The sequence below is a fragment of the Cervus elaphus genome, chromosome 13 (genome assembly GCF_910594005.1).
Source record: "Cervus elaphus chromosome 13, mCerEla1.1, whole genome shotgun sequence".
Lineage (NCBI taxonomy): Eukaryota > Metazoa > Chordata > Mammalia > Artiodactyla > Cervidae > Cervus > Cervus elaphus.
The window spans coordinates 42,267,294-42,284,143 of record NC_057827.1 but is presented as its reverse complement, the minus strand read 5'-3'; the positions used below and the strand labels follow the sequence as shown (position 1 = coordinate 42,284,143).

At 41.0% G+C, this 16,850-nt stretch overlaps 1 long non-coding RNA gene across 1 annotated transcript; it reads right to left on the bottom strand.

The window, feature by feature from the left end:
• Nucleotides 1-10,056: 10,056 nt before the first annotated feature.
• Nucleotides 10,057-15,817, bottom strand: LOC122706853. Its single transcript, XR_006344478.1, has 3 exons — nt 15,734-15,817; nt 15,167-15,239; nt 10,057-10,503 (listed from the first exon to the last, which is right to left on the bottom strand). It is a non-coding gene; the product is annotated as an uncharacterized LOC122706853 (long non-coding RNA).
• Between the last annotated feature and the right edge of the window lie 1,033 nt (nt 15,818-16,850).

Genomic DNA, 16,850 nt, shown 5'->3' with positions numbered 1-16,850 from the left:
GAAAGGTTAAGATAAACACATACTTTATGACAAATCTGCTGAATTTTTCCCCTTTGGTTCTCTTACATTCTCAATATTATGTTGAAATTTCATACGTAAATAATGTTTGTCGAATACTTGATGCAATTCTACCAGACAATTAGAATGTTTTAATTGCCAGACACGGAGAGCAGAAAATGTGTTGAAACATCCTATTCCATTTTCAGTGTACATTTCTTTGTTGATTTATGTAATGTAGCTAATAATATGCAACCTACCCTAGTTTTAAACAAACAAATGAACTTCTAAAAAGCAAGCTTTCCATAAGTTGCTAAGCAACTCCAAAGGCACATTTTATTAATTTAATAAATAACATGTAGATGACAAATCCTCTAGGAATATTTCTAACTCCATTTTATAAAAAGTAGAAAATCTAAGTAGGTACCCTTCTGATTTTCCTATTTCTAAGACCTCAGGGCTAAGAAGAGACACTGTCATTTTCAGGGGTACATTTGACTCACTAAACAAAACATTTCTTCCATCAAATTTGTTACTATAATAGAAGTTAGGTTCTGGGACTCCTTGGGTAACTCTCCAGAGTTAAGAGTTCATACTTCATTCTCACTGTAGGTTTCTCAACCTCAGTACAATTGCTTTTGGAGACTAGGTAATTCATTGTTATCAGGGGTCTCTCCTCTGCATTGTAAGATATTTAGTAATATCTATCCTGGCTTCAACTTACTAAATGCCAATAGTAGCCCCACAGTTGTTACAACTAAAAATGTCTCCAGACATTGCCGGTTGGTGAAGGTGTGTCAAAATCACACCCAGTTGTGAACCACTGGATCATGGGTAAACATGCTAAATGAGAAAGGTTTCTTGAGCTGTAACTGGTGATGAAGATATCCTGAAATTAGTAACCATCAGTCACCTAACATCCCCTATCACCACCAACAATGAAGAAAAAAGTAGTAACATATATTCCAGTGGTCTGTGGCTCTTATCCTATTCAAGACTCCTTACTGATTTTATTATTTCTATGTAATTTCCACTGTATAAAAACTGAGAAGGGCCTAATGATGACTGTCTACAGTCACTCTATAGAAATATACTATTCTAGAACTGCAACCAGAATCTTTTTTCATACTCTTTCTCCCGCAATTTTCACTATGTTCAGTTGCTGGCTAGAATCATTTTAAACATAAATCTCAATTTTAATCACGCCATCCTCTGCTTACAGGGCCACCACAGGTCTCCATCCCCTCTACTATCAAATACACACTCCTCTGCATGGTCTGCAAGGTTTCCTACAAATTACCACCAAAAGTCCATCTCATCAAATATCTTTCTCATTCTCCATTTATGCCACCTTTAACCCCTTGAACACAAACAGCTTGCATTTTCAATCTTCCTATGTGGTACATAAAGGACAGATTCATTTTCTCCATGAAAGTTTTCCTAATTAATCCTTCCTGTATTTCTTATCAGTATCATATTTCTGTTAAAAGAATGACATGACTGCAAATTAATTTGTGAGGGAATTGTTTACTGAATGTTTTCAATATGCCAGACACTGAACATTGCTTAGTAGCTGTTTCTATTAATTTACATTCATATTATTTATGCCCAACTAGATTGTAAGTTCCCAGAGGATAAGAACAGGTCTTATTTGTATCCCTCTGATGCCTCTTAATAATGATGCTAATAAATACACTTTAAATTTGATTAGCAATTATAACCTTTCAAATTACTTTCATGGTTATTAGCTTTTTGGTTATATATTTTCACTATTTTAGTCAATGAAAGTGGGACAGTAACTGCCCTAGGGACTAATCTATAGGTTACACAACTGGTGCGCGGCAAAATATGCATTTAACATGTGTTGACTGACTGAATCACAACTACGAAAATTTCTCTGGTTACATAAAGTTCTTACAGCATTTAAAAACAAATGCTATCATAAAGAATGAGAACAGTTGAATGATGCAGAAGACACAGTTGAATGATGCAGAAGTGAATCAAGTTTGGCAAGGATTAAACTGTAACATAGCAGGAAAGCAAAAGAGAAATCTCTTAGTTTTTGCCTCAAATTGTCTACAAGAGATTAACTTCACAAGGCCTTGACCTCTTACCACAGAAGGTAAAACTTTAAAAAGAACGCAAAATGTAAAGGAAAGGTCACAAAAGGGCTGATAAACCTCCAAATTCTAAAAATCACAGCATTTTACCTCATACATGTGAAAAAGTTCAAGACACTTTCAATAACTCTAATAAGAGATCTCCCCCCACTGTTTTGAGGAGTCTCTAAAAAACATCAAAGTGCCCATACAAGAAAAAATTATCAACCTTTCAACTGAATTCAATAAAATAACGGAAATGAAACGTCAGCTGATTTCTGAGGATACCTACCACCCCTAAGCACCATGTGCCTAGGGAAGCAGCAGCATTCATTTGGGCTTTCAAGGTTTATTGCATGCCTACTAAGTGCAGGGACTGGCCCAGGCCCTGGAAAACAGGCCCAAATCTCAATTGCTGGTGTGAACTGGTGCGGGGAATTCCGAAAGGGGAAAGGTGACCTGAAAAGACAAAAAAAAAAAAAAAGATTTATCTTCAATGAACTTTTTCTTTAAACCTCTGGCCCTCCTCTACTCCACCCGCCCCCCCTCCCAAGTTTAAGGAGGCGAAGAAATTAAAGTAAAAAAGAAATGAATGGAACAGGTAAAGTTCCCACCGGCCACGGGAAAGTTACATAAAACAGCTCTCAAAAATATTCTTCAGCCGGGTGATTGGGCGGGACCGCAGAAGCCCACGGGCCGGAAGTACTGGGGAGGGGAGAGTCAGGGCACCCCCGCGCCGGGGGGACCGGAAGTGCAGGACCTGGGATGCGCGGGAGAAATGGGCCTGGGCAGGGCTTGACTCCAGCACCGAGACATCGAGGCCTCTTCAGAGAGTTCTCTGAGCACCAGGCCCCATTCGCACCATAGCAGGCTTTCTGCAAAATAGGCACTTTGGAGCTTTTCCGAAGAGGTTCCTAGAGGTGGCGGTAACCTTGACGGGAGGTCTGCAGCGAGGCTCCGCGTTCATCTCCCATCCTCTGCCTGGGCAAATCTGCGACCCCCCCACACCGGTACGCGGAGGGGAACGGACGCCCCGGACCCCCAGTCGCGCGGGTGGGGTTGGGGTGAAATCCTGCTCTGCGTCGGCCGCTCGGTGCTCTCTTACTGAGGGAGAAAGACGAGTGGGCGGCGGGGCGGGGTCACGGCGGGCCGGGTGTTAGAAAGCTGGCCCTTTGGGGGTCCGAGGCTCCGACGCGGCCGCTGAAAATGTACCTGAGGCAGGGGCTCGTAGCATGGGCTTTGTCCTGGCCGCCTTCTCCAGGGCCGCGGCCGAGACGGCGGAGCCGCTGGAGGACGGGACAGAGTACCGACTCCGGCCTCGGCGGACGCCCCGGGCTCGCGCAGCGCTTTGCGACCGGCGGAGGAGGCAGAGGGCACCGCGGAGCCTTGTTGAAACTAAATTGTTAAGAATGAAAGTTGGCTCCAGGGTTTTTATCCGGGCATCTAGATAGAGTAGAAACTCGGAGTCTTGTCTCTGTCTTCTCCGATCTCGAATTAATTCTGAAGCTCTCGGCCTGGCCTGCATATGCGGAGCGAGAGGACAGGGAGCGCCTCTCTTTTCCACCCTCTCAACCTCTCTCTTCCCACGTTGGAGCGCCCTCTCCCCCCGGAACGAGTCGCCCCCGCCCCTACCTTCATCCCACACACTTCATTGGACCGTCTCAGTAGTCCCTGACATATTCCACAGAACACAAAAGGACCAGTGCGCTCCACTTCACTCGTTCTCAGTACTGGGCGACTTACATCAGAATAGGAGAGGTGGAGAGTTTCTTGCTGGCCTTAATGTAATTAAAATGCACCGGCCCCGTGTGTTCCCAAAGGCACAAGAGGAAAAGTGTTTGGACTCAGTAGTGATGGTCAGTGGATCTGCACAACGTCACTTATCACTTTTAAGACCCCCCTCCCCCACTAGGCATAAACTGAGAATTCAGTTGTGAGAGGAAATAGCTTTCGAGATGATTTTCCATCACATTAAATGTATGACACCTCCGCACTCTCTCTCTGAATATCCAAAGATGGGATGGAAACTCTAGGTTAATTTCCAAATGTTAGTGACCCATAGGAGCCCTAACTCCCCTTCCTGCACTGCCTGCTCCCTCTCATCTTGGGAATGGAGAGAAACCCTGGGGTCTGTAGGACCCTAACCACTTCTGGTTGTTGAAAGCGGGAGGAGGGATGGAGGAGAGAGATGGAAAGGGAAAAAACACACACACACACATTTGTGTTCATTTACACATTTCCTGTGCAGAACAAAAAAGTCCCACCATCAGCAAAAGAAGTCTCTTCCTCCAAAATAGCAGCCAAAGAGGGAAAATTAGAATATGCATAAATTTCTTCATTTTCATTCTCTCAGAGCACGATTTCCGGCAGATTTGTATTTAAACTGCTCGATTAATCCCAATTTCTGAACAGCGTTTTACTTAGCATCTTCCCAAAAAACTCACCTAGAGTATTGCTCTCCTCCCACTACCCTGTTTTGAAGCCTTCTCCTTCCGTGTTCAACTGCCAATGAGGATTTCATTGATAAGACTGTCACTTTATTTTTCATGTCCATTGTCTTCTATTCAAAACTGGACTGATGCATTGGATTGCACTTTAATACAAGCCGGCTACTGTCGGTGAAGCCATAACTGCAAAATGAGAACCTAGTGGAAAGGATCTGTTTTGGAAATGTGTACCCAAAAGAAAATAAACAGGATGGGACGAATAGACTTTTGCAGCTACTCTCTTGGCATGGAATCCTTTCTTTTTGTACACAGGTCACACCCTCCCACCTTTAGTAATAGTTAGGATGCTTGGACATTTCCACCCTCAGAACTTCACCCCGTCCTCCATTTTTATGGAGTGTGATAGTCACACAACCTTCTTCAAAGGAGTATTACTCATAAATATTCAGAGTGTCAATTCAACACCCCCCACAGCCCATTTTAAAAATATTTATTTTGTCACTTGTGCAACAGATCTACCTGTATCTGCCTTGAAAAATTCTTTGCTGGAAAAAATGTTAGCATCATTTGAAACCATTCATTTTCTGTGATATGATAGTTTGACTTGGGCTTACCTCTCGTCTTTGAAACTGTAAATATTTCTTTTAATAGTAGAATATGAATGTTTAAAGAATGAAATGACTACATCTTCATTTACTGAAAACATAAATAGATCTTAAATCCACTCACTGCTAAGTTCCTTACTCCTGCACACCCAGAACAGAAAGACGCCTCTATTTGCTTCACAGGACAGCCCAAGCAGAATGTCGTGGTTCTGACTTTCCTTCAGTGTTTACAAATCACAAACACCAATTATTGGTGGTTAAAAGTTAGAAATACTAATATGTTTAGCTCTTAGTTTCTAAAGTGTACATGTTTCAACTATATTCAGCATAGTACGTATGGTATATGTGCATAAGCATTTATATTTGTTGGCTAATGACATTTTTAAGGTACTGGGTTATAGAAGCCTACTAATTGTGTTAAATGGGTGCATAAACAGTGCAGGTGAATGTCTGCATGACTTTTACTACTTTTTGAAATGTCTACTTTTATTGTTTCTTTACTTTGTGTCAAATATTCCCATTACAAATGTATTAACTTAGTTTATTTTAGTTAGGCATGTCTCCAGTGACTCAGAGGTTCTCAGATATGTACAATTAAAGCCAAGTTGTTTGAAAATAAATTCTTAAAAGCCATACTTTGGGAATGTACATAACAGGATTGAGGGATACTTTTACTGGCGATGTTGGTTTCTTTTAATTTTCTCATTGAAACAAATGATAGTTGTTTTTTAATCAAGGAATAATTCAAATGAATAAAAACAATCACAATAACAATATTTTCCAGAAAATATTTTAATTAGAGTTGGATTTTATATGGAAAGATCCAGTTTGATTTCAAGTTGCAGAGTTGTACTTCCAGAAGAGTGGAGTGAACTTAGTAGTTATTAGTTATTATTACTGCACAGAGAAGGTCTGGGGGGTGCCACTGAAAAGCAGAGCAATATACAGTTTCAACCAAAGTTGTCTTTCTCCTGTAGCACGCTGAGCATCGCCTCAGTGAATTTATCCCTAGAAATGAAAGCTCTTCATTCTCTGCTGATCTTTCATGAAAAACAATCTCATGAACTGTAATATTTTCATACGTTTTTAAGTGAAAAGACTAGATGGAAATGAAAAAAGATCCTTCAACCTCCCTGCTGTGAAAGGCGAGGAGATAGATGCACTCTGTAAGACCAGCAGGGCAGTTCCGTCATTCTTTTTTTACCTCCCTTCCTTCAACTACCATTTGGTTTAGTTATGGATTGCATGTATATGATAATATCTAAAGAAAAGAGTTTTCTTGAGGACAAAACTGGCTATTGATAGTATGCCTTTCTTTTTGTAATTGTGTTTTAACAAGGCATGAAGATCTTTTCTCATAAGTTTTCAAGGCTACATTAATTTGCAGGAAAACAGAACAATGCAAACACATCTTACAATCACCCTTCTTTCCTTTTAAACTGTCCTTCTGTTGCTAAAGTCCTTTTCCATTTGGTCCTACCCAAATTCCTTCCGCTGGGCTGCCAAGGAATTTCTCTTATTTTTTGCTCTTCTCTCCCACAAATGCCCATCCTTTTATCACCAGCTTTCGTTCCCCTCCAAAATGAAAGCAGGTACCCAAACAACCTGCTTTAACCCCAACATCTGCCTGACAAACACTGAGTCTTAATTCTCTCCCTATCTGCTTTTTATTTTCTTTCGTTTCCTTTTTCTTGGGGATGGGGTGCATAGGGGGCTCAGGACATAGGGAGAATTTTGGGCTGAGAGGAGAGTTAGATGCCTGCAGATACAAACTCAGTGGCAGATTCTTTCCAGTCTCAGGAACTGGTGGCTGTTCTTGTACCTGGAACAATAAACCTTGACAGGTTTACAACTGATAAAAGCACCGCTCCCTCCTCCTAAACAGATGGGTCAACATTACCAGCTAGATTATCACCAGGTCCTAACACCTTCCACCTGGTCTCCTCCCTCTGCTTCCACTCCCTCCACTTTACTGTCCTCTTTGCATCCCTCCATCTCCAAAGAAATCAGAGCTCATCCTGGAGGCCCTAATTTCTAATTTTTGTGTCTCGCCCAATGACCTGAATTCCTTAGGGCCAGAATTCTCTTTTGATTCACAGAACCTTAGTTCCTGTGCCCTTCTCAAACTTCTCGTCTTTGTGAAGGTGAGTCCCAAAATATGACAACTTGACCATTCATCAGAAGAGCTCCAGCTAGAAGGTACCAGCTCCTTCTACTCAAGAATCCCTTCACCTGTCTGTCTCTGCTTCCAGGTCTGTTCTGGGTTGATTGATTTGGGAATAGTGTCCAAGGGGGACATGCCCATAGCAGTGAAGAGGGGACACAAAAGCACTCAGTGACACTAAAAAGACCCACCATATTAGACCAGGGGAGTCTATTAGAACACAAGTTGGGCAGGAACAGATCATCCATCTAACCAGTGATACAAGATATCAGAGGAATGTCCAACTGCAGCCATGAAACAAAATTTCAGACTGAAATAGATTCCATCTTCATCCTGTTGGCTAGAGAAAATATTTTTAAATTGTTTATGCTATTATTATTTGTATTATTATTAACATTTTATTTTTGTCATTATTGCTGCAGTTTTTGTTATTTTATTTTTGTTGTTGTTGCTGCTATTATACTACTTAACAGAAGTTTAGAAAGATTAGTCAGATTAATTAGTTTATTGGTAATTTAAAGCTGAAAACTAGTAATTAAGCCAAAAACTAAAAATGATCAGGGATGATTCATACCAATGTAGGATTTGGGAGGAAGAGAATCTAAATTTTGGATATAAAATTTGGCAGCTGTGAAATAAACAGGACTTGGGAATCAGAACTATGGTAATTGGAATATTCTTAGTCACTCAGTCTCTCTCTCTCCCCCCAACGTGCTCCAAATTCAGCTAAGATCACTCTGTGATTTGTTTGATAGAGGGAAAAAAATACATTTGTTTTTGTTGACAGAGAACAAAGACCCCAGGCTTGTTCTTCAGTCATTTGCATTTGCGTGTGAACTCCTTCTGCTTAGGACCATCCAAATACCTAAGATCTCTCCTCTCTAAGTTTGCCTCCTTCATCTCTTTGCTCTTATTACACACCTCACTGAAGAGGGTGCATCATATAAGACAGGTATACAATTTCAGCCCTTTCCACAGACACATTCCATGGAATATAAATTCAATAATGCAGTTCTCTCCACAACAAGCTCTCTGCTATCTTTCAAATATAATTAATGTTTTGATAGTGCAGTTCTTTAACTACATATATACACACAAAAACAGACGCACCCTCTAGCTTTGCTGTTTGTGAATCTAAAACAGAAATGGATTCGGCTCTTTCAGTGACTCCTAAAACTCCTCAACTCAGTCAGCCCACAGAGAAGAAATCTGTTTAGGTAATAACTGCACAGTCTGTTGTATGTCCAAAAATACTTAAAACAATAAAAATGCAAGCCCCTAATTTTTGACAGTCATTTTTGTCAAATTTCCTAGTAATTAAAGGCTATTCTGAATTGATATTCTGATACAGACATTCACCAGATAGCAGTCAAAATCAACAAAAACACTGTCCTAACCTACTGGTTGTCTTTTCCAAGTTTTGATGATGGAAACTGAATTTCAGTACCTTCCATTTATCCAGTTGGGGCTAAATTGACAGAGATGTATAAAAACTAGCAACCATAACAACGGCTTCCATATGAGAATGCTTATTCCATCAGATACCTCAGTTATATGTTTCAGATGGGTTAATTCATCTAATTACAGTTGGTTGTATATTGACATATTTGTATGTGAAATAGATGGTCAGAAAGACAGATATATAGATAACCACCTATGCAATAGCAGTTAAGTGAGCAAATGCTGCTGAGCTCCTATATTCAAATGTACAATATCCCTAACATTTTATTCCTACAAGCTGACTACAATTATAAGAGGATGAATAAACTTTCAGACTGTAGGACATGATATGTTTTCAGTATTAGAAGAAAAACATGTAATCTGTAATACTTAATCCAATGAAAATACAAGCCTTAATCTCCCTATATTGTTACTGAGTTGAAGGAGCTAGTTATTTGGAACTGATACACTGATTTCCAAGCATTTGGGCCATTTTGTTTGATTTGTGAATGTATATGAGGTGCTGGCAAGGGCAACACTTTACACATTTCTGCACAAAATTTTTAGAGAAGATACATAAAAAGAATTTTTTAAAACTTTTGAGGTTTTATTTTCTTAGTCTTCATGTGGCAGTTGATGTTTGGAATTGTGAAAGAGGGCAAAAGAATGAGCAAGTAAAGGAGCACATGTGGCTGATTCTAAATAAGTAGGTATTTTTACTAGACGTGAAAGAAACAAAAATATTTCCCCAGTACAGTTGTGCAAAAAGAGGGGAGAGTGTGATTTGTGGAGCTCACTGTGCTTTTTGTTATTTTTTTAGATAGTGGTGGCCCATCAGGGTTCCTTTAACATTACTTTTCTCCAACCTGTTTTCCTTGAAAGCATAAATGTGAGGACTACTTATCCCTTCATTCCTTCACAGACTAATGTATAACAGCAAATATTTCCGTTAGATTTTCAATAGAAAAAAAGTCTTTATAGGTTGGTAGTTTCTATTTTAATACAGAACCAAATGATCGATCGCAATTGTTTAGATGCAGTTAACTTGATTTTTGCCAATACTGAGCTGCTGTGTGTGTGTGTGTGTGTGTGTGTGTGTGTGTGTAAGATTTTTACAATATTGATCAGCAATGATGTGTGAGCTATCAAAAAGAAATCTGTTAGGCTTTTTAGATTTGTTCTGATTTCTTCCTTGTTTTCTCCTTTTCGATTTGTTTTTGAGGCAGTGACACAACTACTTCTCTGATTCCCAAATGAGGTTTTGTTTCGCTCAGGTTAATATTAAAGAAGATCACATACACGGTTGGAAAATATTGTTATTTTTCTTTAATGGGGAAAATTGGACTCCCGCGTGTCAGATCTGTGGTTTTCTGAAGGGCAATGGAAATGGTACTGACATCACTTTGCACTTTAACAATCGGATTTGGTCAGGGTACAAGTTGTTTGTTTAACCCGACAGCTCGGTGCACCCCGTCGCACGCTTTGCACACTCATTAAAACGATTATTCACGACCTGTCGAGTGTTTTCGGGTTCATTCACAGGAAAGGCTTGGAGCGAGCGAGAGCAATTCAAGTCAACACTGTCCACTACCCCGACGCACGTGAGGACGAGCTGATGCGTGCGTAGGAAGGGGTGGGGGTGAGCACGCCTTAGCTCTAAGTCGGTTCATCTGATGCTCTGGAATCTCGGTCTCGAAAGAATGCTGAGTGCTTGGTCCTAAAGGGCCATATCTCTGTGTTAACTTCAAGGGCTTGGCATGGGACAGAAAAATAAAAATAGACAAAATAAACAAACCTCAAAGCTCTCCCTCTGCTCCTCCTTTCAACCTTCTACACAGCTTAAGGTCCCAGGGCTCGCCCACCTTCTGCCTGCAGCCGCCTGACTGCGAGGCTCCACCTCTCAGAGCACCGATGCTGAGGAGAAGTAGTTTCAGGAAAACTCGCCAGGGTGAGGAGAGTTAATTCCATGTCTCAAGGCCCTTTCCTTCTTAAGAAAGAATTCGATTAATTTTCCTCTATATTCTTCGCAGATACCAGAGAAGGGGGAAGTGTGAGAAACAAAGAAGAGAACTATTAACCGTATTTGGTAGATGAATTCCAAATTATTAGTGAGGAAAAACGGATCCTCCAGACTGCAATAAAAGATCTGTAAAGTCAGAAGCAAATAGCCCTCAATGAATTTGGCCACTCCTTCCCCCCATTTCCAAGTCATCTTTCAACATTTTGTAATGACAATAAGAGAAGCACATGCATCTCAATCTCCCATAGATAAACAAGGCCTGCTGTCACTTCTACCTGATTCTACTTTATTCCTTCTAGAGTACTGCCTTTTACATACAAAAGTCACACTCCCTGGTCTTTAGTTGTCCTATTTGTTCAAATCAACTTTGATGCATAACATTCACATGTAAGCTTTTAGTTCAAGAGAAATGCCAATCTTCATAAGGTATAATTGTAGATATACACTAAATAATAGAATATATGCATTTAATATGTACTGAAGAATCAGAATATCCCGTTCAGCATAAGTACCCCTGGCATAACTTAGAGTTAAGAGATGTTTTAAAACATTGCCACTTCCATGTTCAAAATCCATTGCTCCTTGATTTTCAATAGCATTAGTAAACCCAATGGTCACTTTATTGTCATGAGGGTAACCTAGTCATGTCAACAGAAAAAACAAAACAAAACAAAACAACAAACCTCATTCATCAGTTTCATTTTATCACACCTAACATCATATAATCATCTGTTTTCGTATTTTATAAAAACATAAGCACAATGTTTGAAGAGAAGAATGGAAGCTTTTGAGTAGTGAGATTTTAATCAGAGACAGGTTCCTAATTGCTAAAAAGTAAGTACGAATAAGTAATTTCATAAACTCTTTGGAGTGCCATAATTCACTACCAAGTTTACTTAAAATTGATCTGTCAAATGTGTTTCCTATATAAGTTCTTTCATTAAAACCAACCTGTGATAATAATCAAGAGGCAGATGCTGAAATATGTAAGTAAATAACTGAAAGTCTGCATAAATAAACACAAATCAATGCAGTAATAGACCACACCATCGATGCAGGAATGATCGATTTTAGTCTTCCAGCCTGCAATCAGAGCTCCCAATGTATAATTAAAAGTATATTTTTCAACTCCACTGCTGCTACTACTACTACTACAATTACTACTACTGGAAATAAATAAACAAGCCCTCTTGCCACTTCTACCTGATTCTACCTTATTCCTTCTAGAGTATATTTGATGTGGTGGGAGGAGTACTCTATTTTTTCCAACAAAGCTTTGCCAAACTTAAAATTACATAATTAATGATAAAAATTATAAAAGCATTAATAAAATTGCCACCTTATTCATGTTCTGAATTTTCAACCTTCATTATAGCCTCTAATTATTCATTCAGCACGTTTTAATGGGTAGAAGACACACAAAGTGCTCATTTTTAAAGATTTTTTAAAACTACTATGGTACCTTTGGCTTTATAGGTTCTTTGGGCCTTTTGTTAAAAGAGTAAAAATGTTATATCCTCAATATACCCTGGGAGTTCTTATGCCTTTGCCTGCATATGCAAGCAGTCTGAAACAAGGAAGGGGGGAAGAGCATCTGCGTTATTCCAAAATTGTTTCATAAAGTGATTGCAAAACAAACAAGTGTCTGCCTCAAATAAATAAATATACTTTGGATTTCTAGAAATTCACATCTGAAACATTTCAGATTTTGCTTAAAGTTAAATTTCCTTTTTGAGAATATTTATCCCTGGAGGGCAGAATTAATTTAAATTAGCAAGTACCGGTGTATGATGAGTTTGAGTATTTAGGTTCTGTAGAGTAATGAAAATATGGTGTTCACATTTTTTTCTTAATCAACAAAGATGCTTATTTACATTCATCCTTGAATTAGTGTGGTCCTTCTGAAGCACAGGCCTCAAATTTTTTCTTATTTATGAAATTCAGCATCTTTGAAAGTGATTTTTTTTCCTTGCATGATATCACTAGCACATAAATATCCATTTTTATTATCTTTGTATAATTCTGTGACCAAACGTTCTCTTTGACTCCTCTCCTTTCCATCCAGGAAACAGGATGCAAGGGCAACTGATCCCAAAAGGAAAATATCACCAGTTATTGTTTAGAGCTAATTTAACAGATAATTTAACTTCAAACAACAATGATCAGGTCATTAAATTTCAGAGCAGTGAGAAAATGAAAGAACTGAGAGATAATTCAGTGTATCTCTAACCCCACTACAGTTTTTAGTTTTTCTGTTCAGTCAAGAGAATCAACAACAACGCCTTGCCTTCCAGACCCAGAGCGAGATAGGTTTGCACCTTAAATGCATTCTGATTAAAAGGATTAGACAATATGAGGAGAAGAAAAAGGGAATATAACTGAGGAAGATGGCCCCAATTCGAGGAGTGCTGACTGTGTAGAAAAATTCAGCCTAAATCGAAGTTGAATATCCCGAACACGTCTGGCAGTGAACAGTCCCCCATTCGGACAATAATCCCTAAATCATGCAACGTACAGTGAGCTTCCTCCCTAGCTTTTCCCCAAGGCCGGAGAGGAGGGCTGCGATTCACACGCGGCAGGCGACGCGCCGTGACAAGGACAGGGGACATCCTGTCTCCTCTCTCACTGTCACAAGCATAATTTTGAGAGTTACTGGCTATTTTAAACGCCTTTTCCTAATTCGACAATTCTGGAATTTCTGCCTCCCTCAAGTTTTGATAGAGGGCCGGGTGAGGATGGGGTTGAGGCAGAGAAATTGAGTCTTATGGAAGACGGGGAGGGGACAGTCGGAAATGGATGAGCTCCATTCTTAGTGGTTCTTTCTTTTCAAGGCTGAAGATCACTGCTGAGAATCCCCCTCGCACAGGAAGGATGCTCTGCCCACCTAACCCCCTGCCTCCCTTTCCCTGGCGCAGGGACATCTTTGAAAGTGTTGGAATTCCTACCCCAAAGGCTACCTCTTTTCCTCTAAGAACCCTTCATTTCGGACCACGGGTTTGGGCAGAAAAGAAACGGGGCAGAAAGCGAAATGGAAGAGTAGAGAGTGGAAAGGAGAAAAGGTGTCCACTACAGAGGAAACAGTTCTATCAACCAGCAGGTGCTAAGATCTGAAACCGCACCAGGTGGGCGGGTGGGGAGCACGGAAGAACGGGCAGAAAGGGGAAAGGCGGGGAAGCGCGCCGGCCCAGCTGCGGGCGTCGGTGTCCCCGGCGTCAGCCGGCGCTCTCGCACTCCGAGCTCCGCCTTGTCCTGGGCAAGAGCGCCCTCACCTTGCGGCTCTCTGCGCGGCGCCCGGCTTCCCCTCTGCCGGCGTCTCCGCCGCCGCGGCCCGGGAGCCCCTCTGCACTGTGCCGCCAGCGCCGCCGCGGCCCGGCCGCCCAAAGCACGTTTCTACACGATTCCAAAATCCGAGAAAACCGCGCTGCCGGGTCCCTGCCACAAGGACCTCAAGTCCCGCCATCGTGCTGAAGTCCCCGGGGCGCCAGAAAGGCTAACGGGGAAACCTCGGCGAGGGCTCCAAACTCGCTTCGGGCCGAGGCAACCTGTCTCGCGCGCCCGCAGCCACTCTCGGGATACCCTGGCTCTCGAGCTTACACCGCCGTCTCCTAAGTGTGCATTAAGAATCAATTATTAGCCTGAGATCCCAAAGCCGGGAACTGAGATATTCCCAGCAGGGACGAAGTCAAGCCCGGAACGGTGCTCATTTCCTTACTCCTTCGAATAAGGGAAAGAGAGCCTCTCACCCCCGACTCTACCTGGAGCAACGCCGCTCAAGCCGGCAGGGACCCTCGCCCGACCCAGGCCAAGGAGCTGGGAGCGGAGGGCCAGCTCTGGGGGAGGTGGGCGATGTTGGTGTGAAAATAGGGGGAGGAGGGACATCCCACCAAGAAATAAAAAGAAAGAAAGAAAAGGAAAAAGAAAAGAAAACTTTAGAACGAAGCAAGCCCTTGGCTCTCGAACAAAAACCTTTGTCTCAAATACATAGAGGTTTGAACCTTAAGTCTCGTTAGTGTCTTCTCGCAGTTTCTTTAAGACTCAGAAATCCTTTTCCCACGAAATGAATTACTTTGCACTTTGGAACCTAGTTCAGTCTCCCACTACCCTGGCTCCATAGAAATTCTTCTCCTTTTCTCACCATCCCTTTTTACCATGTCTACCACCCTTTTTACTTAGGGATCCACCGTGACTCTCTGCCGCGGAGGGGAAAAAAAAAGTCATGCATTCTTTCAGCTACTTCTGCTGATAGCGCGCCCTCTAAGAAAGAACTTTTTTTTTTTTTTTTTAAGAGTACTTTAGTCCTGGACCTCAAAGTCTCAGTTTGAGCCTTGGTCAAAATCAGCCGGTCGGGCACAGCTCCCCCGCCACCCGCATCCCGGTAAAGCACTTTCACTTACCGATCTTGGGTAAGAGCTCTTCCAGTCCTGAAGTCTTTTTCCTCGGCATCCTTCGGGCAACATCAGGCACAGTCTTGGATGGAGGGGGGGAAAAAAGATAGAAATTGGAAGGCAGAAAAGAGACTCAAAATATAACACTACATCATATATTTCCTTGAGCCACCTTGGCCTACATCCTTAGGAAAAGGTCCGGGTGAACTGACCGCTGGAGTGGAGAAAAGGTCGGTTTGGGGGCCGAAAACCAAGAGGTGGATTATTTTAACTGCTGGTGGTTGGGGTGGGGGGAGGGGAGACTCTGGAGGGAGGGTAGAGACGGGAGAATGATTGGGATGGGAAAAGAAAGCATTAAAAAAAAATAAAAAACTCGTAAGAGAAAATCAAGAATGAAGTACTGTGAAAGATAGCGCCTTTGAACTCTTACAGGTTGGAAGCTCTTAGGGAGAATGCAGACGTGTATGCGCGAAAAGGAGAATCTAAATGACCCCTATTCTTTCTGTATCTCCAGGATCTGGCCTCAAGTAGGGGGAAAAAAAGAGAAGGGAGAATTTTAATTTCAGTTTCACCTACCCTACTTGTTGGAATGGTTGCGCAGATTTTCATGCTGGAGAGTCCCATCTGTCTGGCAGAAGCTGGAGTAGTGTTGGGGGCAGGTTATCTGGTGAAGTAGGAATGTACAGGAACCCCGCCCTCTAGGCACAGTTACACAACCCCAGCAACCCGTCTCAGCCCCTTCTAAAACCTCTAATGGTCTTCACCTTCACCCTTTGTTAGCCTATTTCTCAAACAGGCATTGAGTCCCAAACACAACCAGCTAATTTAGCTATTCATAAAATTAATTTCTCAAAAGCAAAATTACTTCACTGCATGCAAGTTCTTCAACGATGTTGTAGAAAACAGACTTTAAAAAACCATATTTATATATTTAGAGCTCTAAGTATTTTGGATTTATCCACCTACTTGGGTGAAATAACCACCAATTTAAATATACATAATTAAATCAAACACTACAAGTCTCATTTTCTTTTTTATCTATCCTCAATTTGATGTGAGTAATAGAAACCACACGAAATCTTCCATGAACATAGATATTTGTATTAAATCTTGTTAGTTCTGGGCTTCATATTTCCGTAATTTCCAATTTTGAAACAACTTGAAGAAACATTTGGAAGAATCTTTTCACTGCTCTAGCTTAAGTAAGTCACTCTCTCAAAGTTTTATATATTAATAATTTGTATTAACTTGTAGCAGACAAAATACTTTAAACCTGGAAAGAAATTGCAATTTGAGATGTCAAATAAGTTATGATCACTAAGCACTTCCAGTTCCAAAATCTCAAAAAGAGCAACCTTCATCTCATTGAAAACAGTTATAAGTATAAAAGAAGAAAAGCTTCAAAAAGTTTCAAAATGTTTTTCCAGCATTAAGTTAATTTTAACTGGCAAAGGTTGAAGATAACAAATAACAACACAATGTTACAACCAATTTGTTGCAAAAAATCTATTAAATGCCATGCTAGATTTCTGTGTGTTTTTGAAGATGATAGTTTGAGGGACGATAGGACTCAACTGAGATAAATGAAATGTTCACACTGGGCTTCAGGAGGCCTTCACAAAGTTCTTTCTCTCTGTATATCCCCCTTAGTATCTAGTATGCATATTAAGCAAACTATTCTTACTTCTAATCA